General features: G+C 42.6%; 1 protein-coding gene across 5 annotated transcripts in view; it reads right to left on the minus strand.

Moving 5' to 3' along the window:
* Positions 1 to 21587, minus strand: part of LOC309694140 (neurocan core protein-like) — a 110997-nt gene that overhangs the window by 43227 nt on the left and 46183 nt on the right. The window contains exon 1 of one of the 5 annotated variants that reach the window (XM_082513944.1): positions 3714 to 4118. The exons of the other annotated variants lie outside the window; for them this stretch is intronic. The gene's annotated coding sequence lies outside the window, so the exon portion shown is untranslated. Of the gene's footprint in view, positions 1 to 3713; positions 4119 to 21587 lie in introns of those variants that run through there. 5 annotated transcript variants of the gene reach the window in all.

Raw genomic sequence — 21587 nt, forward strand, 5'->3', positions numbered from 1 at the left:
ACGGAAATGTTTTGTAAGTCAAATGAGTAATGATTTAAAGGTCAAAGGTCAAATATAAGCATCGAAAGGCTGTTAGCATGCTGAAGCCTGCTGTGTCTGAAGGAGAGCACAGGTCAAAGGTGAAGCCTCTGAGGTTGGCTCTGAGGAACAATGCTAACAAAGGATCAGGTGCTACCTTCTGTAGTATATTGAACCTCCACACATTCACGCCCTCTGCGTACGCCTTGCATCATCGGATCTACCGTAAACAGACCGCCGTTTATGACCACAGTTCAGTTCTGCAGCCAGAGGTGGTCAGAAAAGTGAGTAGCTGTGAAATGAAATGGAATAATAGACCCACACGCTGGTGGGACATCATCCAAGAAGATTCCTCGTCTTTAATGATGTGCTGAGTCTGTGGAATATCAACTAGGCGAGGAAAGAAGAAGGGAAGAGTATTGTCCTCCAAGTGTTTGTCACCAGTGCCAAATGCCTGGAGAGTCTTGAGCCATCAGCTTATTCTCACATCAGCACTTAACAATAACAGCAAAGAATTGCTGAATGGACATATTTCAAACAGGGGGGACGTTACACATCACAACATAACTGCATTAACCAGCGAACGTGTGGAAGATATTCTAATCTCTGTGTTGCGGGGCTGTTAAAACTTCCGTGCTGCCTTCAAGACCTTCTCCTCATCCATCTGTGAAACCAAACATTTGTCTTCCACCAGACCTTCGAGGAGAGCCCCTGGCCAAAGACAAAGAGAGGGCCCTTCTCTTTGTGTGGGTGAGCTGTTCAGCTGTGGTCCCATCTAGGCTTGTAATGATTGGTTTCGTGGGTTGCTTTAGTCCCTCCCAGTCTATAGACTGAATTTGATTGATGGATTGGCTTGCCCAATCCCCCTTGGGTTTTGGCTGCTGGGTGCACAGGCTGCGAGAGGGTTTCAATATTCCGCAGAGTGACGGAGTTCGACAATATCCCAATCCAAGGACCTCAAAACACTGAGTATTCATTTCTCTTGCACTATTTCCCAAGTGTTTGCAGTTAGGTCCCCGAGCTCTGAGATTTGGGAGCTGTCCAGTGCTGAAAACAGACAGTTTTTACAACATTCACTGTAAAGTCATTGTTAGTCCACAAACCTATTCCCCTTCTGGCTCCACACGGACCACAAAGCCCAAAGAGATCGTTAAAGCTCCCATTTTGGTTCACAGCTTAGTTCACAGATGAGTCCGTTGCTTATAAAATCCAGGTTAAAAAAACATCAAAAAGAGGTTTAAAACACTGCCCATCACATTCTGAGCCAAACAAAATCAGAACCTTTTAATAGATGCACAATCATACAGCAACAAGCCCGTGGCTCTCTCCAAGTTAAGCTTATTTTGATCATACCTAAGCCGCTATAAGCGCAAAGCTGGTGCTCATTTGCATTTATATAGTCTCATTCTGTTAGCTATTAACACTGTATTAGTGGGGAACTAGAACCCATAATCACCTAAGTGACATATTAGAGTTGGCACTTTCTAACCATAGAGAATAAAATCAAACCTTGACTGAGAATTACCTTTGGCTTTCACTGACAAATATGCCAGCAACAAGGCTCTTGAAACAAATTCACATGAGCTGAGACCAGCATGGCTTTTACTAATGATTATTTTCATCAGAAAATAACACACACAAAAAAGAAACACAGCAGTTTCATTGATTGCCCACTGAAACCCAAAGATATTGACTCTGCAGTTCTATAACATCTGGAAAAACAGTGATGTTTGTCACTCAGCTACAAATAACTTAGTGATTGTTTCAATAATTCATTTTTGTCTCCACAGAAACTGCAGAAAAACACTGAAATGCTTCTGCAGATTGTTTATTTTCCCCAGCCAAACTACAGAAATTCAGCTCATGTTCATACACAAGACAAAAAAAAGCAGAAAAATGCTCACATAAAGCTGGAACTAGTTTTATGCAATGATTAATCACACTCTAGCATCTCTAAAAGCATTGCATATGAGCCTCTTTTTTTCCATCTTCCACTGATGCAAAGTGGCTCCTTAAATTGCAGACTGCTCACAGAGAAATGCACGATAAACAATACAGAGGCTGAATGAGTGCAAAGTGTGCAGCAAATAGACAGCGAGGCAGCTGAACTGAGCTCGTACTCTATTTTAGAATCAGACCCCTTTCTTCCTCACAACACCGCTCTCTGATCCCTCTGCTCGTATGAGTGCACTCATCTACATACACACTTCAACACGCAAACATACACGCAACTACTGCATGCGTGCCAGGGCTCATGGATGACTCACACACACATACACAATCTCTCAAGCACACACACACAGATCCGGACAGGATGAAAAATGCATGCTGTAAACTTTCAGCTGAGCCTCTTTGCCTCATTCCTCACTTTTCTCTTCTCGCCCTGTAAGCACCACTTCTCTGCCTCTCTGTAGCCTCTTGCAAACATTTTCCTGAGCTCCTCTATAACGTGTCGTTGCCTAGTTAACCTCGTCCTGCTTTGTGGCACTGACACACAGCTGGTGGTGGGCGCACTAACAAGGCAAAAGAAGAAAAGACTTGGACTCCTCCAGGCTGAGGCGGTGAATGGAAACAGAATGGGCTTTATTGGGCTGCAGGGGCTCTCATATTCTCAGACAATACAGCTCATTCGTCAAGGTGACTTAAACTGTTCTCCTCCTTCACTGTGATTTGTACATGCCAGTGTTTGTTTACAGAGCGGGCACTCATCAATATAAAACCCTCTAAGATCTGTTCACCTACTTGGCACCAGGCAATCCATCTTTTTACCGACACTTTTTTTTTGTTGCTTCATTTTTCTTCTTGCATATTTTCAGCAAAGCAAAGCAAAGTTGGCACGGGGTACTTCAGTGTAAAGATAACATACTGACAAGCAGACCCTGTGATCATTAGTAACTCAGATTCCACGGAGGATCTTTGATGTCAGGCGCAGGTGACAGCTCTGGAGATGGACCACGAGATCTGATTTTGGCAGTCACTCAGCACATGTTGTTTGCTCACCAAAAGCCTCTGATTTACATAATAGATTTCACAAACACCTGTTCAAGAGCTCGGATGCGCTTCTACAATTGCATCACCGGTAGAAGGCGTCTTCACCTTCTGGTTTCCTTTCTTTCTGACATCTGTAGATTAAGATTTAAGAAGGTTTTTTGTGCCCGTGTAAACCAGTTCTCGTGATATGAAGACAAGCTCTCCTGAGATGAAACCATGTAATGGGCACGCTAACGAGGTTACTCGCTGAGTTGCTGATTTATGCATGAACATACATGGGTTGTAAATATAGACCAATATTAAAAGCTTTGACCTGTAAATAATTAAAGATATCCCAAACGGGTGCGATTTGCGCGCCTCTCAGAAGCTGACGGTGTGATCGAACAGGAAGGCATTGATTGGTCCACAAGAAAAAAATACTTTAATACTTTCTGGTATTGTATTTGCATATAATTAGAGCAATGTGAGAAAAATGTACCCATGTTTTTTTTCGGGTTTTTTTCTTCTAGCTGCTCTAAAAGTACGTTTTTTAAGCCAAGAAACGCACACTTCAAAGCATCTTCCCGCAGCAGAGCGGTCTCAGCCGCCTCCGGCTACCCGGCGACTTGAGACATGACACACTGACCAAATGACTGATTTCATAAAGCATGCAAGCGAAAAACATTTTATTCTTGCCTTTCTCTCTCTCTCTCTCTCTCTCTTACCGTGTCTACCGAACCAAGGTTCGCCTCAGTGGTGCAGTCCTAGGGAAAGCAAAGCTTTGCGCCTCAGATCAGGTGCTCTCCAAAGCTCCCCGAGGGGTGCAGAGACGGCGAACGACGGAACAAGGGTGAAACAGCACTTTGCAGAGGCAGAACAGAGACCAGGGCGAGTGTCTGCACAAGCGCTCCGGATCTTACTTTTCACTCCTTCAACATTATCCTCTCCTCACTGAGCAGCAGCCTATGCGCCGGTCATCCCGTCAGACGCCGATTTGTGCCAGATCGGAGCAGGAGCACTCACACAGAAAGAGAAAGAGAGAGAGAGCGAGCGAGAGAGAGACAGCAAGGTGCTCCCTCCGTCCCCCCTCCTCGCCAGCAGCAACGCCGAGGGAGAGAAGCGGAATCGGTCTAAACAAAGAGGCAAGCAGTGACGGGCAGACGGTTCCAGCGCCCCCCATTCAAAGAGTGGGGATAGGGTGGCGGTGTGGGTGGGTGGGAGGGATTGAGGAGAGAGTGGGGGGTGAAAAGAGGAGAAGGGATGTAGTTTATGTGACCATAATCCGATTCCTATATAAACCTCCGAGGTTGATCCGGGGTCTGCGAATTAAATTTACCCGTAAGCTCACAGTGACAGTCTGACCATCAGTTAACCCCCACCCACCCCAACACCTCGTGTCACCTCGTGTTTCCACACATTTAATGGAAGAACTTGTGTGCTTACGCGTATAACCCCCAGGCCACCTATTATAGACAAGCTGGGGCTCTTGTCCGTTTAATTAACGTTTGCAGGGTTTGACCTTAATGCTGAGCAATGTTAACTGTTAACCGGCTGCATCAGACAAATCTCCCAACCTGGCAACATCTCACTGCTGCAACGTTGTGCGCACAAACCCAGCAGCAATCGGCGGTTTGTTGCTGATGGCAGCCCTTGGCCATTGGGGCTGTCTGACCACAGGTCCAGCTCCTACACTGATTCCTGTCAGTGATCAAGTGAGAAGAGCAGTTCACTCCTCTTTGTTATTCATATACTGTAGGTCTGCAGTCTGTTGCTCCGTGCTCAAGATGGTTTTGAATTATGCATCTTCCCTTGTGTAATACAGGCAGGAGTTGGTTTTCGAATCTTAATCGAGCCACTAATCATGATAATCACGATGACTGCGAAAAAAGTCTGTATATACTCTGTTTGATTTCATTCATTTATTCTTATAATAAGATTTGGAGAACTGAGGGGATTTACGGAGCTGGCGTGCGCACAAAAACTTCATATTTCAGATTTATCTGCGTGGAATTGAGGCGTTAAATTAGAGCATTAAACAAGTAATAAAGAATATGAGTTAATTTTTACCTTCATATAATAAAGATTGTGTAAAACAGCGTGTTTCAGTTTGACCATGCAGAAATAACGACTGTTTTGATTTTTTTCAGTTTAAATATTTCACCTGTGAGTTTGTGCTACCTGCTTAAAACTACTTAAAGTAAATCAAATTTTGTTCTGGCATCTTGGGGATAGCAAACGCCAGTAAACACACCATGAATGTATTCTAATATTAGATCATTGCAATAATAAGTAAACATGCAAAGCCAGCAGACATGGAGCAGCATCAGCATTCATGTAGAGTACAGCAACCACATAATGAATGCAAGTTTAATATTTGTGATTTGGGCTCCACCCATTCCTGAAGAAAATATCTGACTGTGAAGCTGATAAATACTTAACAACAGCCGTTTTTATCCTTGGGCTAAGTTTGATGTGATAGCAAACAAACACAAGTAAATGTGAAAATGAGCATTTTTTTCAAATGTTCCATTATTTGTTTGGGGATAGTTTTAAGAAAAGAAAAGAAAAGAAAAGGGAAAATGACAAAAGAAGAAAAAGAAAAATGAAGCCAACTCAAAGAACAAGTCCCAAGAACTGCAGTTCATAAGAGTTACACTTGGGCCCGTCTCCAAACTAAGTCAAACCCACAGTTCCTCACCCCACAGTGTAAAACTGCCAGATTTCACAGCAGAAATAGACATTTTTAAAATCTTGTCCAAGTAGCAGTTTTATTTACTTGGTCTGAGTTATTTATATACAGTGTTGTTAAAATGTGCTTGCCCCCTTCCTGATTTCCTGTTTTTTGTATGCTTGTCACAGATTTAAATATTAGACAAAGATAACAACTTCTCATTTGTAAATGAAGGTTTTTATTATTAAGGGGAAAATAATAAAAGGCTCGAGATTAAGCATAAGTAAGGGGTTGGCAGGAGTGACAGGTGCCCAGTGTGCTATACTCACACTGGGTAAAACAGTGACTGGAGGCTATAGCATAACCAAAACTGTTGAAATCTTGCTGCCTCTAGAGTGGTTGCTTCACAGATGAAGACCAAGTCTGCAACTACTAACACTCAGCCGCCATCTTCAAAGTGACTTTAGTGCATCAAGACAGCGATAAATAAGACAGAATCAGTCTGCCATCAGTCTGCGACAAATGAGGTCATGTTGGCAATTACATGCAATCTGTTTGTGATGATTAATTGTGATCAGTTGCTAAAAATCACAAATGGCATAAACCTGATTGCATTCAAAGTCCAACCAGAACCTCATAGATGTGAAGCAGAAATTGAGAAACTCCCCAAATTGTGACGTAGTTGCTGCAGGGCTGAAATTTAACAAATGCCACAGAAGCTCAGCAGGTTTACTTTCATAAGAATATAAACAGAATAAAACCAGTTGGCAACCAGCGGAGTCGAGCCCCCTGCAACGAGACGTATGACAGATGAGTTGCGCTCATCTGATTCAGATTGATTGCAACCTGCTGAAAATCTGTCTGCGTTTATAAATTAGACCTCAAAGTATTTTTAGTTTCAAAGTTTCAAAGTTTATTGTCATATGCGCAGTAATTAATCATGTCTCTCTGTGCAGTCAAACTTTTTCTTTGCTGTCCACAATAGATGCCAAAAAGAAAACAATCCACATATAAAATAGAAAAATGAATGATAATTAAAAACAATTTAAACAGCAATTATAAAAAGGGCGTATGAGAAATACAACAGATATATAAAAGATTTAAAAAAGGAAACTATACAGACAAAATAAAAGAATGTGAGCCGTGATAAGCGATTCAAATATATTAACGCAGTTTCGCTTGTCAGTCTGTTTCAGAGTGGTTGCAGTCAGACCACAACAAAGTTGCCTCCCTCCTGTGCCGTCTTGGGATCGAAAGGGTTCACCAAAGAGTTGTGTTGTTGTTGGTCACTGCAAGTACAATCAGTCACTTGGAGGTTGCCCCCACCCACAGAAGAAGAAGGAGGACAAGAAGAAGAAGTTCGAAGGACTCAGCTGTTTCATTTTTAATTTCTTTGGTTTAAGCCAAAAAAAGCATCGTGTTTAATAACACAATGAATTATGGAAGCTCTAGCTTTAGCTGATAATGCCCCATTTTCACTGTCGCACATAAATGCAAAGCCCAATGTTTCAAAGTTGTTTTCCATTAATGGTTGACATCATAGTGATGTCTATCTTTAATGTTAAGTCTGTGGGCATGAGCAACGACTGCAGCCTGTGAAGTTTGGGCTTTAGGAGCTTGTTATGCCTTAATGAATTAGCTACTGGAGTGTAATGTACCTGTCATTAGGAACTGTCCTCTGATTACAGTCCCAGACTCTGAGATAAACTCCTCTAACCTTATTTAACACTCAACATCCTCCAGTTCCTCTGACGGAGGATCTAAAAATGAATCTAACTGATGTCTACAAAGAAGGGACGCGCTATAAAAAGACATCAAAGTGTCGTTTGAAATGTCACTGAGAAATGTCGGTTAAAGGGAACTGTGAAGTCAAAACGAGATCTGGAAGCCTGAGAAAACCTTCAGAGAAAACTGGATGTATGCTGGGCAGGAAGACAAAACAAAGCATGCCTCCAAAGGAGATGAACGTTTGGCTGGCACGGGAGAGGCAGCTCACTGTACCAAACAAACAAAACCCACGCAGAGGAGTCATCAGAAGGACACGTTACCTGCGACCTCATCAGAAGAGTTGGAGAAGAAGAGGAAAGAGCGGGCAAAAGCCCATAAATCTAGAGTGGAAGCACTCTGCTGGCAATGAAAGCGGCGATATACAGTAATGCCAAATCACGGTTACTAAGTAATCACTTAGCGGGGCGGTTAGATGAATGGGTCGGATGGCTTTTATGTGTCTTTCGCCTCGGGGGCCGTATTTATATCATTTTATGTATTTTTATCATTTACAGAAACAACAGCCGTCTACCACCGCTTCTGAAAATGACACTGATCAGAGGTTTGGGAATGACAGAGTAAACCAAAACAGTGAGCTGAAAGATGCTAAAAACTCCACGGAGCTCGGGGGGACTGCAGATTCAAGTACACAAAGACTTTTCATCTATTGTTCCTATCAAATTTTAATTGGAGCACCTTCAAAGGGAAATAGGGATAAATTTGGATGTCAAGGGATTAAACATCCATAAAATGTGTTGAAAGCGGTGCTTCCTAACATCAGATGGTAAGGTAGTGATGCATAAACACGAGTCATTTGAAATATAATGCGGTGCTTTTGCAATGAACTTCACACCTGCGTAGAGATGACTCTTCAGTTTATGCCTCTGTGTGTTTCCACTTATACTTCCAACACTGAGGAATTCAGAGCTGCCTGAGCTGTAAACAAGGCGTATGAGTGTACAAGGAGAGGTGTGTGTCAGCCCCAAATTGATCGTCTGGAACAGAAGCCGACTTTAGATCTACACAGTACGGCTGTACCACAGAGGCAAGGGAGCTCCAAATAACATGAAATTATTGCTTTTGTTAAACAGTGTAGTCTTAAAACGCAGGGGCACTTTCTGCATCTCCTTCCCGGACTGATGCAAAAGCTTTTCCTTTTTGTTGTCAACACAAAACTCTACAGCAGAAGCGCTGCACGTGACAACAAGCCCTGCGAATGTGAGTTCATTCAGCCATTCGAACACCTCGTCATGCTCTCTTGATGTCTATGTGTTTGTTTTTGTTTCACGATGAGGGAACAAAATACAAAATAAAAATCCAAAATCTCCACAAAAAAGCTGTGTTACAGTCATATTTAATCTGGTTTAGAGTGTACACGTGGCTGCATCCGTGTTAGTTCCTGCTTTACTCATGGTGGCTTTCAAACACAATGCTGTGTTTTGTAAAAGATTTATGAGACAGGAGAAAGTGCATGGAAATTTCAGTCAGACTCACACGCATACACAAACACACTTACACACATACACACTTATGGATCCAGTAAAATAAAATAAACTCCTGATCCAGTTGCTGTGTTTATTTTACAAGCGGACACATTTATAGACGTTCTCATCAGCGCTTTGGGACTGATGGAAAAATAGAGACGGGCTAAACTGTGGGGGATTCATCAAGCTCTCAGTGCATCTCAGATTCCCTCAAAACATGACAGGAGGAGGAGCAGAGAACCGCAGAAGCACCGCTCTGAGAGTTTTTACTGCAGATGCCTTTGGGAAGTGCTACAGGGAGCTCTGAACATGTGTAAGATCAGCCCACCAGAACTAACATTGCAGGATTAAACTGTTTGCCCTGTGCTGTTTTTTGATTGGTTCGTAGCCACTCTGCTGCAGGAGAGGAGATGCAATAAAGACCAAATATATCAAATTATATTTATATATTTGGTCTTTATTGGCTCTGCTTAAAGTTTACAGTCATAGAGAACAGATATGCTGTGGTGGTGGACACAGGCGGCAATTCATGCACATGCAAGCCCGAAGAAGGCTCATCCTTAATGTGAGCTGTGACTTTTAGAAATGTCAGGCGCCTCACCAAACAGACAAACAATGTCAATCACTCTCCAGCAAGGGGGCAGCCATCCGCGCACAGTGGAGAACACACAGCACACAAGGGAGGTCGGATGAGGATGCTGAGACAAAAAAGACTTCTGGAAAGCTATTACAGCATCTTCACTGGAGCAAAATGCCACTTCCAAGTAACGCAGGCTGCCCTCAGTAGGAAGGCAGCCTGCGTAATGAAGCTTTCTGTAGCATCATGGCTTCTCCACGCACATGTTTGCCTATTATTTGCTGGCCTTGCTGATAATGAGAGGAGATCAAAGAAAACCACATAAAAAGATGGAAAACAGGATACCTCCCAGTCAGGAGAAATATAAACTGAGCTAGATTTTACAAACTCCAGTCTCTGTGCTGATGGGGCAGTTGTTCAGGCTTGATTTAGCCACCCTGCTAAGTTTAAATGTTTCCGAGCCCAGCAGGCCCATCTGGGCGGCAGCAGGGCAGTCATGGAGGAAGTGCAGGAGACGAGGTTGGCAGCGGAGCTAACCACATGTAATACCCCCATACCGTCTAACCACAGGGCCCTTGGTTTATGTTTGCTTTGGCCTAATTTTCCCTTCGTTCATATTTTATGTTTTCTCCGGAGGCTTCACTGAAGAACTTTTCCTTTAAAGGCTTGAGGCTGAGTTTCTAGAAAAGCAGACATGCATGCACTGGGTTATAATTTGAAGCACTGAGAGAAAGGTTTACAAGAGTTTTGTTTCTTTTCTCTTTTTTTTTGTCTTTCTTTTACAAGAAACATTTTATGGAAAAAATGTAGAAAGAGAGCAGATATGACATAAACAAAATGTCCCCAATATCACAGCAAAATAGACACGCCGGTCCACCGTGTCCATTTCACGCTTTGCATCTCCAAAACGTGAGATGGACATGCATGCAAAAGATGCTTTACTAGCAGGGGGAGATAACTTATTAAAAGCCAGAAAGTCGGTAGTGAGCAAAAAACATATGAAGTACATTCCCTGTCTCTTAATTCCCAGGAACGATTAAGCTAGGCAGCTAATGTGTATTTACATGTAAATGTGTTAGTAATTTCTGTTTAAAGGCTTTCCTGAGATTATTTTGTGCTTCAAATAAAATATCTCCCTCTACTGTTACTGCAAATTACTTCTGCATGCATGTACATTTCACATTTTGGAGAGGCAAAGCGTAAAATGGACACACGTGTCTATCACATGCTTTGCCGTGATATCGGGTTCCCCCAGAACAAACAGCTGTGTTCATAATTTTACATAACCTGGCAGAATTTGTGATTTTTGTGATTTCTTGGGGTCATTTTTATGTGTATATAAATGAGAATACCTAACTTTTCTTTCCTTAAGGCTAGTGGTTGGGTGAACAATTGTGGTTGTCCTCTTTAAATCATAATGAGAAACTACCCAAATATTTTATTATTACCTCATTTAAGATCAACGACAACTTGAAGTCTTTTGTGGTAGTTATGCTGTCCTCACGACACGTGACCATGTGAAGCTAGACAGCTAGCGAACAAAATAGAGGAGATCTTCCACACAAGGCTTGCTTTTCTTGCTTTTAATGAAGATCCTTTAAAGCCTTATGTCTCTCAAGGCTTCTCCTTGCTAATTCTTATTTGTAACTGAAACATACAGAAAATGAAAATAAATTGCTAGCTAATACACATCTTAATGACAACTTACTGATTAGCCTAGCTTAACACGTGCGTTACATTAGCATCACAGTTCACTCCATGTAAACACATATAAAAGTTATCTCTGAACATATTAATACTCACAAAGACGAACGTTTCCCAAGGTACAAGCGTGTAGGGCACTCTTAGCGTGTACATGAACTCGTTCACTCTTTTAATACTGCCGAAACACTTTTCACGGCATTAACGGAGAAAATACGTCAAAGATATGTTAATGATCAGAGCGCTCCCTCGCTCCCATTTCCGCACATACAATACAAAGATCGCTTGTGATAACGATGTCTCACTCTGAGCAAATTACAAACCCATACATTTTAACTGTTTTTAGCATGAATCACTTATATTTCTTAACTTTGAACTTATTTATCACTTTGCTTATGTAACTTAATCAGACTATGCACTAACTACTGACTTTTGACCAAAAGGCATAACACTCCCCGCTTGATATACACACATTATATCACAATAAACATCAATACAACATATTCAAACATCATTTAGCATTGAAGAATATTCATTCAGTCTCTGCAAGCAAAACAACAATCTCTGAAACTGCTCTGAGAAACATTTTAACAGTCCCATCTTTTACAGTCCGCACTTCCACTTTTCGGACCTTCTTGTCGCTGCTGGGGAATGTTTTTACTATTAGTCCCATGGGCCATTCGTTCCTGCTGGCTTGGGAGTCCTTTAGCAGGACCACATCTCCTTGTTTGACATTAGGTCTAGTCTCTGTCCATTTTGCACGACTTTGTAAGGTGGACAAATATTCTCCTTTCCACCGTTTCCAAAAGGTATCAGCAAGGTGTTGAACATGTTTCCATTGTTTCCCAAACAACTGCCCTGATGAAAAGTTCCCAAGTGGAGCAGACACAGCACTCATCTTCTGCGTTAGTAGCACTGCTGGAGTGAGTACTGCAGGACTGTCAGGGTCAGTGGATATGGGGACAAGAGGCCTTGCATTAATAATTGCCATCACCTCGGCCATGAAGGTGCACAACACTTCATGAGTAAGACGTGTTTGTTCAGTTCGTAACAACATTGCATCCAGAATGCGCCTGGCAACGCCTATAAGGCGCTCCCATGAGCCTCCCATGTGAGACGCATGAGGGGGATTGAAAGTCCAAACACCCTCTCTCTTGCAGGTACTTTCCTACCGCTTTGTTCCCGGAGTTTAGGTTTAATTCCTTACAAGCGCCCACAAAATTCGTGCCTCTGTCTGAGCGCAGAAACTTGGCTGGGCCCCGAATAGAGAAGAGCCTTCTTGATGCATTGATAAAACTATCAGCAGACATAGTCTCTATCAGTTCGATATGCACAGCCCTAGTTGACATGCATGTGAATAACACAGCCCAACGTTTGTTCTGGGAACAACCACCTCTTGTACGACGCGTCACAATAGTCCATGGCCCAAATACATCTAGGCCTACAGTGGTAAAGGGTGGTTCAGGGGTGACTCGGTCTGCGGGCAAGTCTGCCATTTTCTGGATCTGCATTTTGCCTCGCAACTTGCGACATGTGACACACCGATGAATGACAGATGACACAAGCCGCTTCCCTCCAATTATCCAGTACCCAGCACCACGGATAGCTCCTTCAGTTATGTGTCTTCCTTGATGAGCCACTTGTTCATGATAGTGAGTTACAATTAGCATGGCGATGTGGCTGGTAGATGGGATAATCAGAGGGTGCTTTTCATTTTCTGTGAGATCGGCGGCGGAAAGACGTCCTCCGACTCGTAAGAGACTGTCTTTGTCCACCACAGGATTGAGCTTTTTGAGTGCATCAAATATGCCACTGACCTTCCTTCCTTCTTTAATGTTTTCAAGTGTCTCTTTGTAAGCTTCTTGTTGGACAGCTCGAATGATGACTACTTGGGCTCGGGTGAGTTCTTGGACGCTCGGTGTCTCACCGAAACCTTTCCATCCCCTTTGTCCACTTGTCTTTTGTGCAAAGGATGTAACTACATGAATGAGTCTGGCTATGACTCTGCAAAGAGTGATCCAGTTTGAGTACTTTTTGAAACGGTCAGAACCCAACTGTGGCTCTGCTACAGTAGTTTTCATTACTTTTATTTCCGGACGTATCTCTCTGTCTTTTTCAGGTTCGATGAGCGTGAAAGGACCAGTGTGTGGTTCTGTGTGTGGGTCAGAGTACAGAAAGGGTGGACCTGAGAACCAGGTACTGTTCTGCAGGTCTGCTGCTGGAATGAACCAAGTGGCTTGGTCAGCATGATTGTTATCCAACGTTTTCTGCATGGATTGGATGTAGTGATCATTCATTTCTGGTCTCTTTTCCAAAGTCTTTCGGAGAGAGCAGAGGCGTTTTAGGGCTTGTTCTCTGTTGTCAGGGAGCCTCCTTCTCTGTGAGCGAAAGGGTAAAGGTGCAACCCAGCTGTTCTCTTGGTTTTGATAAACTTCATTGTCCATTATTGTCAGGAATGCTCTGTCGTCGATAGACATGGCTTGTTTGATATCACCCTCAGATCTAACAAACACAGAGTGTCCCAAATCGTCTGTGATGCAGGTTGCATTCATAGTGACCCCATAATTCTCTTTAACGTGAATTGTGTTTGGGCAAGGCTCAAAATAGGATGCACGTCCATTATCTAAGGTGTGTGTTTTATAGACATTGACCTCTGACTGACTGTGCGCTTTTCCTAAACACACCTCCCCCACAATAACCCAACCCAGGTCTAGCCTTTGGGCGTATGGTGCATCATTGGGTCCGTTGATTTGCTCACGTACCTTATGGACCCTGATGACGTCCCTTCCAAGGAGTAAAAGGATTGGGGCGTGGTGGTCGACAGGTGGGATGTTATCTGTCACTGGAAGAAGATGTGGGTGATGCTGGGCAATCTCTGGAGAGGGTATTTCAGATCTATTGTCTGGAACAGAGTCACATTCAATTAAAGGGGGTAGCTGGATGTTGACCTCTCCATCCAAAGACTCGAGGAAGAAGTTTACAGCTCTCCTACCTGAGGTTTGTTCTCTGCCAGAGCAAGTCTTTAAGGTGTATGGAGTGGGTTTGGCATTGATTTTGAAAAGGCTGAAAAACTCTGACTTAACCAGTGACCTGTTGGACTGGTCATCTATTACTGCATACATTTTTATAGCTCTCTCTTTTTGGCCTGCAGGATACACTTTGACCAAACTGATCTTAGAACATGAACGTGGGCTGTCACCTTGGCCACATACCTCTGTGCACTTCGACTCGACTGAAGGTGAACTCTCAATTTGCTCTTCATTGTCGTTGTTTCCTGGTGTAGTACTCTTAGGGGCAGGAGTAGGACCAGGATGCATTGCAGATAAGTGTTTAAGGCTGTCACACTCAATACACTTAACCACTGCTTTACAGTTTTTTGCAATGTGTTGGACAGACCCACAGCATCTATAGCATATGTGGTGCTCTTTGAGATAGGCTTGTCTTTCTTCAATAGTTTTGTCTCTAAAGAGCTTACACTTTTTGAGTGGATGTGGTTTTTTGTGGATTGGGCACTGGCGATTCGGTTCCTCCATTTTCTTTGGACTGAGATTATTCTGGTCCGGCTCTGCCGTAATGTCCATTTTGTGTGCTGACACAGTAGGTTTGCGACTATATGATCTCAGTTTTTCTGTGGGAGAAGGGACATGGGTGTTGGCCTTGGACATAGCAAAGCTTGGGTCATTCCTCATTTTCGCTTGCCGCTGGACAAATTGTGTGAAAACTGAGAAAGGAGGAAATGACACACTATGAGTCTCCTTGTACTGTGTTCCTACAGTTGTCCACTTTTCCTGTAGGTTGAAGGGAAGTTTTTCCACTATTTGCCTGACTCCTCTAGCTGTGTCCAGGTAAGCAAGTCCTGGGAGTGCACCATCTTGTTTAGCACACTGTAGCTCCAATAAGATGTCTGTCAGGGTCCCTGTGCCTACCCGGTCGGCTCAGTACGGCTACATATGTTTTGTATTCCTTTTTTTATTTTTTTCCTGCTCTCTCCTTTCCCCTCTTTCCCTCCTCCCTCTGCCTGGGCGGAGCTTACCTGCGGGCTCCTGCCCCTGGCCCACGCACCTGTGGCTCATCACGAGTGATCCAGCTCCTTTATAAGACGGCAGCCCTGTGTTTCTCGTCGCTGGACCGTTGCCGACCCTCGTCAGTGTAACCCCAGCTCAATGACTTCAGAAGTGTTTCATAGCGATTTACCTAACTACCCATTCGTGTCTCTGTGTACAGATTCCCTGGACCTACCCCTGTGTTACCCGAGTGAGTGGAGTGTGAGGAGGAGTGGACGGAGAGTGTGCGTGTCTTTCCCGTTCGTGTGTGGACCCCCGGAGCCCGGCTTTCCCCTCACTTTTGTAAATAATCACCTGGTGCATCATAATAAAGACTCTTGTGCTTTCAAGACCTAGAGCCTGCGCGTGAGTCCGTTCAGTCCCGTTGTGACAATGTCACTAAGTTCCTGCAGCTTAACATTGTCTTTGTTTGTGAGTTTGGGAAAGTCCTCTACTTTTTTTAAGAGTGCGTCCTCAATAGCCTCAGATGAGCCGTAGCACTCTTCAAGGCGTTGCCAGACCATCTTTGCACCTGCAGCCGGATTGAGGGTGTGTACAGCGCGAATGCGCTTAGCCTGTTCGGATGATGTTGGACCCAACCATTTTGCTAGCAAGTCTAATTCCTCTCTTGGAGACAAATTTAGGTCTTTGGTTGCGCTGATGAATGAGGTTTTCCATGCCCAATAGTTTTCAGATTTGTCATCAAATTGCAAAAGGCCTGTGCTGACTAGTTCTTTGCGAATTAGGTATTTTGCAAACTGTTGCATTTCCCTTGATTCAGGTACACAGTTGTTAAGGTTGGGGGTGTGCTTTGTGGAGTTGGACCAGTACGTGTTGACTACACATGTGTTCACTGTTTGCTCCTGTTTCCTTTCTCTATTTACAGGTTGTGTTTTCGTCTGAGTGTTGGTTATTAAAGGGTTAGTCATTTGTGTACTGTCTTGTACATCTACTTCATTGCAATTTCCTTTAGGAGGCTGTGCTGGGTCGTGCTGAGTGTCTGGGTAGAGTAACTCACATTGTTGTCGAACATATTCGTTAGTGCGGTGCACTGTACTGATGGGCTCAGCTTCCTCGCAAAGTTCTCCGTAGAGCTCCCCGCTCTGAATCTCTGCTTCTTCATAGGCTGAGACCTCTGCTTCAGCTGCGGCTATTGCTTTTTGGCACTGGAGGACATGTAGATGAGCATCCAGTTCAGCTCTCTGTTTCATTGCATTAGCTTCCTTTTCAGCGAAGGCCAGTTGAGCTCGTGCTGCTTGAGCTTTGGCGTAGGCCCTTGCAGCTGCAGAAGCTGCTGATGAGGATGTCCGTTGAGAACGCCTTGTCGATGTTCTGGATTGCTGCGACTTGGTGTCGAATGGCTGAGACCGTTGCTGCATTGTAGCTGGTTGAGTGGCGACGTCTGCTTGCTGTTCACCACCGGCTGCTTCGTCTAGCTCTTCAGCAGCGTAGTCTTTTAGGTAATTTCTTCCTGAGCGTAGACTCATGTTGCTTAAAGTAGCTCTGTATGCTTGAACCCGCTGAGTAGGCGTCTTTTTGTTCGTCTTTTTACTATGCTACCCTCACGACACGTGACCATGTGAAGCTAGACAGCTAGCGAACAAAATAGAGGAGATCTTCCACACAAGGCTTGCTTTTCTTGCTTTTAATGAAGATCCTTTAAAGCCTTATGTCTCTCAAGGCTTCTCCTTGCTAATTCTTATTTGTAACTGAAACATACAGAAAATGAAAATAAATTGCTAGCTAATACACATCTTAATGACAACTTACTGATTAGCCTAGCTTAACACGTGCGTTACATTAGCATCACAGTTCACTCCATGTAAACACATATAAAAGTTATCTCTGAACATATTAATACTCACAAAGACGAACGTTTCCCAAGGTACAAGCGTGTAGGGCACTCTTAGCGTGTACATGAACTCGTTCACTCTTTTAATACTGCCGAAACACTTTTCACGGCATTAACGGAGAAAATACGTCAAAGATATGTTAATGATCAGAGCGCTCCCTCGCTCCCATTTCCGCACATACAATACAAAGATCGCTTGTGATAACGATGTCTCACTCTGAGCAAATTACAAACCCATACATTTTAACTGTTTTTAGCATGAATCACTTATAATATTTCTTAACTTTGAACTTATTTATCACTTTGCTTATGTAACTTAATCAGACTATGCACTAACTACTGACTTTTGACCAAAAGGCATAACAGTAGTTGTGGATGAGGCACTTTATCTTCTCAGATGGTAAAGCTGCTCATTCGTCTTGCCAAAATGCCTCCAGTTCCTAACTCAAAGTGGCTCAATGACATTGAGGTCAGGAGACTGAGATGGCCACTTGAGAACTTTTTTCTTCTGTAGCCAATGAAAGGTCGACTTGGCCTTCTGTTTTGGATCACTGTCATGTTGGAACACCAAAATACGTCCTATGCGCAGCTTCCAGGCTGATGAGTGTAAATTATCCTTCAGTATTTTCAGATAACACTCTCCATTTATCTTGCCATCAGTTTTAACCAAGTTCCCTGTGTAGCTAACAAATCCCTAAAATGTCAGTGATCCACCTTCAAGTTTCATAGCAGGGATGGTGTGCTTTTCATCACACCAAACGTTGACTCTTCTCCAAACGTAGTTTTTAAGGTTGTGGCTAAAAACTTTTTTTTTCTCATTATTTTGTCTCATTACTCCAAGTAAATTTGCTCCATAAGTTTTGTCAGCTGAAGTTATTTATGGGTTTCCCTTGCATCCAGAACGATGCCTAACTGAATGACCATTCTTGTTTAAAAGTTATCTAATGCCTAAGATTATGGCTTTCTTTGTAATATAGTCCATTCAGTCTCAGTGATTTATATTCTAGTATTTTATTAGTCTGTTACTAAATACCATACCATGTCTCATACAGTTTAAGGATGAGGCTTGCTAGCTAAGATTCCTAGTTCAATTCAGTTCAATTTAACGATAACAGGCACCACAAAGTGGTTTAGATTGTAGACTCTACAACAAAGTACAGAAAACTGGCGACAGTGAGAAGGAAAAACTCCCTTTTAACAAGAAGAAACCTCATGCAGACAGCCATCTGCTGTGACCGACCAGTTGAGGGTGAGGGGCGGGAGACAGGACACAAAACACACTGTGTAAGAGAGCTACCATTAACTGACAACTTAGCACTCCACCTTTTCATCCAAATATGGTCATGTCTGGCTCTAAAACACCAACATGACCTTAAAATAATGTTGAAACTTCAAAATTAATAGCCCAGAATCAGTGGGTGTTGTCATGGTGCTGCATCCATCTCTTATACTGTCTATGGTACAACCTCATAGCAGTTAATCTGGCTACATAATCTTATTCCTTGTAACTTCAGGCCTTTCAACTAACTAAGTCAGACCTCTTGATGCTACTCATCCTGTTTGTTGTGTAAATGTAAAATCTGTTCCCTTCTGCCAGCTGTTTTTATTTTATTCTCAGAGGGATGTGATCTCACTTCCATCTCTTCTGACCTTATGTTTTAGCAAAATCAGTTGCTCAGTGCAACCCAGTGATCATTTTCACCTGTGCCTCTCCACACAGATATGTGTGACATAGACATTTCTGTGTTTGCCTATGGGCTGAGAAAACGTTTTTTTAGTAGCAAGGACCCTAACCACAAATGTGAATGGAAAACATTTGTTGATAATAAAGCAACAAGCTGTGCCAGAGGATGTGGTTTGGGGAACGCCACATCAAGGATCAGCAGCAGCTCGTGGGACTCTGTGGGCAACAATCTGATGTTTAAATGCTATAAAGAAGTCAATGGATGTCAAGACCCCATAAAACACTATAACATAGATATAGAGCTTATAGAGCCATATGGGAGCTTATAGATTACAGAAGGTTTTGGGGCTGCTGTATTAAAAGGTGGGATCTCTGATAGAAAGGTGAACTGACTCTCAAGGATGTCGCAACCAATTCTAGGACCTGCAATGTAGTCAGATGATAAAAATGAAACAAGCAGTATGTGCATCTGGCAACTTGAGGCAGACTGAACTGTTAACTCGTCACTAGCTGAGGGTTGCTGATGTGTGAAAGCCAAATAATGAGACTGAATAATGAGCGCCAAAGAGAAGTGGCAAAGATTTCTAAAAAGGAGGATAGAAGTAAAGAAGAGTGGCATCCTAGTGCTAAAGACCAGGAATCTGCAGCTAAGGTCCTATTTCTCTGTGGTTTCTGTCTGGAATGGCACGATGAAATGCTTGAATAACATTTCCAGAATCTAAATAAATGTAATCTGAAGTAAAGGAGAAAGATATCTTGGTGTGAAGAACCCCTCTAATTTCCACTTGTGGTCAGAGTAGCACTGATCAAACATTAAGATCTAAGAATGCAATGTTGAAACCTGTTGAAATTTATGATGGTTTAGCTTCTATAATTTATTTAGCTTTCCAACCAAAAGACGGAAGAGAAAGTTGCAACCTGTAAATACAATGGCCCAGAGGTGTGGACTCGAGTCACATGACTTGGACTCGAGTCAGACTCGAGTCATTAATTTTATGACTTTAGACTTGACTTGAAAAAATGTTCTAAGACTTGTGACTTGACTTGGACTTTTACACCAATGACTTGGGACTTGAATTGGACTTGAACCGGTTTACTTGAAAAGACTTGATATTTCACCCCAAATATAAAATTTAACACGCATATTATATAGAGATTGGAAATGTGACGTCATTCACGGGTAGAACCGCAAAGGATTCTGGGAACTCGTGGCAAGCAGTACTAGCGCACGCAGGCTTTCAATTAAAATCAGTCACACAGCGATAAAAAGAAACACAAAAATGTCAAGAAGCTGTTGTATTATTAACTGCAATAGCCGGTCGCATGACAGCCACGGGAAGCCGACGGGTAAAGAGATCGGTTGTTATCGGATTACGTCGTTGAAGAGAAATTGTTCGAGCCATGTTTCCGAAGTGACAAAGACGCGACGGGTGTCCTGGATTGCAGCCATTCAAAGATCAAATATAACGTCCCAGAACACTCCAGCTCACAGGTTAGTCTGCTCCAAGCATTTACACTAAGGTCAGTGTTTTTTAGTAGTTAATACGTCATTTTTCTTAACATAACTGGTGATATAGGTTACAAGCAAGTCTGGCGCTGAACAGAAATTGTCGCGCTATGCTCCTTTATTTATTGTGCATAAATAGTGAATTGTCCTGACACAATATTGCGTTTCGCTTCTGTTATTATGGTACATTGACAAAAACATATACTTTTATTCACAGGATAAAACAGGTTTTTTGTATCACTAATTGCCCAGTACGATTACAGCATACAATATTATTGTCACTGCTACATTTCTGTGATGGGTACCAGAAATTATTTCCACTACTAATTAATTACCGTTGAGCTCAAAGGTCCTATTAATAAACGGTTAAGGAATGTGTATTTATGACAACAATTTGTGAGACTGGTAAACTTATGATACGTACGATGGTCTTTCGTTCTACACGGTGCATTTCAAGGTCCTGTACCCATCCGTCGGTAAACTGTACCTGGGCTTGTTGCAGTGACCTGAAGTTACTAAACTTCATGAGTGTGTGCACTCACTCCAAGAACCGTATGATTATAAATATGCATATAAATATGCTAAGATGAGATAGCTGACTTCATCTAACTAGCAAATGTTGTCCAGGCTACGTTGGTGATGCAGTTTTTTTTTAATGTGTATGATATTTTTGTCATGCGATTTTAAAGCCGGTCCTACAACCGCATCCAAGAATAACATGCAGCGTATCTCAGAACTGTCGGTGAAAATTATTCTTGGAGCTAAGTTTAATTGAGCTGCATTTTAAAGAGGTGCAATTTCACAATTTGTGTATATTTTCTAAGTTCACTATTTTGTCATGTGTTGAGAAAAACACAGATTAAAAAATTACATGGTCTAATATTTACATTTAGCATAACTGCAACATGCTTTTTTTCGTGTTTTTTTTAAAGACTCGAAAGGACTTGAAATTCAAAGTTTCAGACTTGTGACTTGACTCGGACTTTTACACCAGTGACTTGAGACTCGACTCTGACTTGCCTGACATTACTTGAGACTTGACTTGAGACTTGAGGATAAAGACTTGAGACTTACTTGAGACTTGCAAAACAATGACTTGGTCCCACCTCTGCAATGGCCTCGCCCAAAGTCTAAAAGCTGAATATTGGGTGTAGAAATCTAGAAGTCTTTTTTAAACCAGAGATGAACCAAGATCATTTTAGGGCACTTTTATATGCAACAATTTCCTGCATTTTCCAGACTGAATGAAGAGATTTGCTGCAGACCCACGTTCTCAGCTCCTGTCACAACTGTACCCCAGTCAGGAATAATGT

The sequence above is a fragment of the Aulonocara stuartgranti genome (genome assembly GCF_965226115.1).
Source record: "Aulonocara stuartgranti genome assembly, chromosome: 18".
Lineage (NCBI taxonomy): Eukaryota > Metazoa > Chordata > Actinopteri > Cichliformes > Cichlidae > Aulonocara > Aulonocara stuartgranti.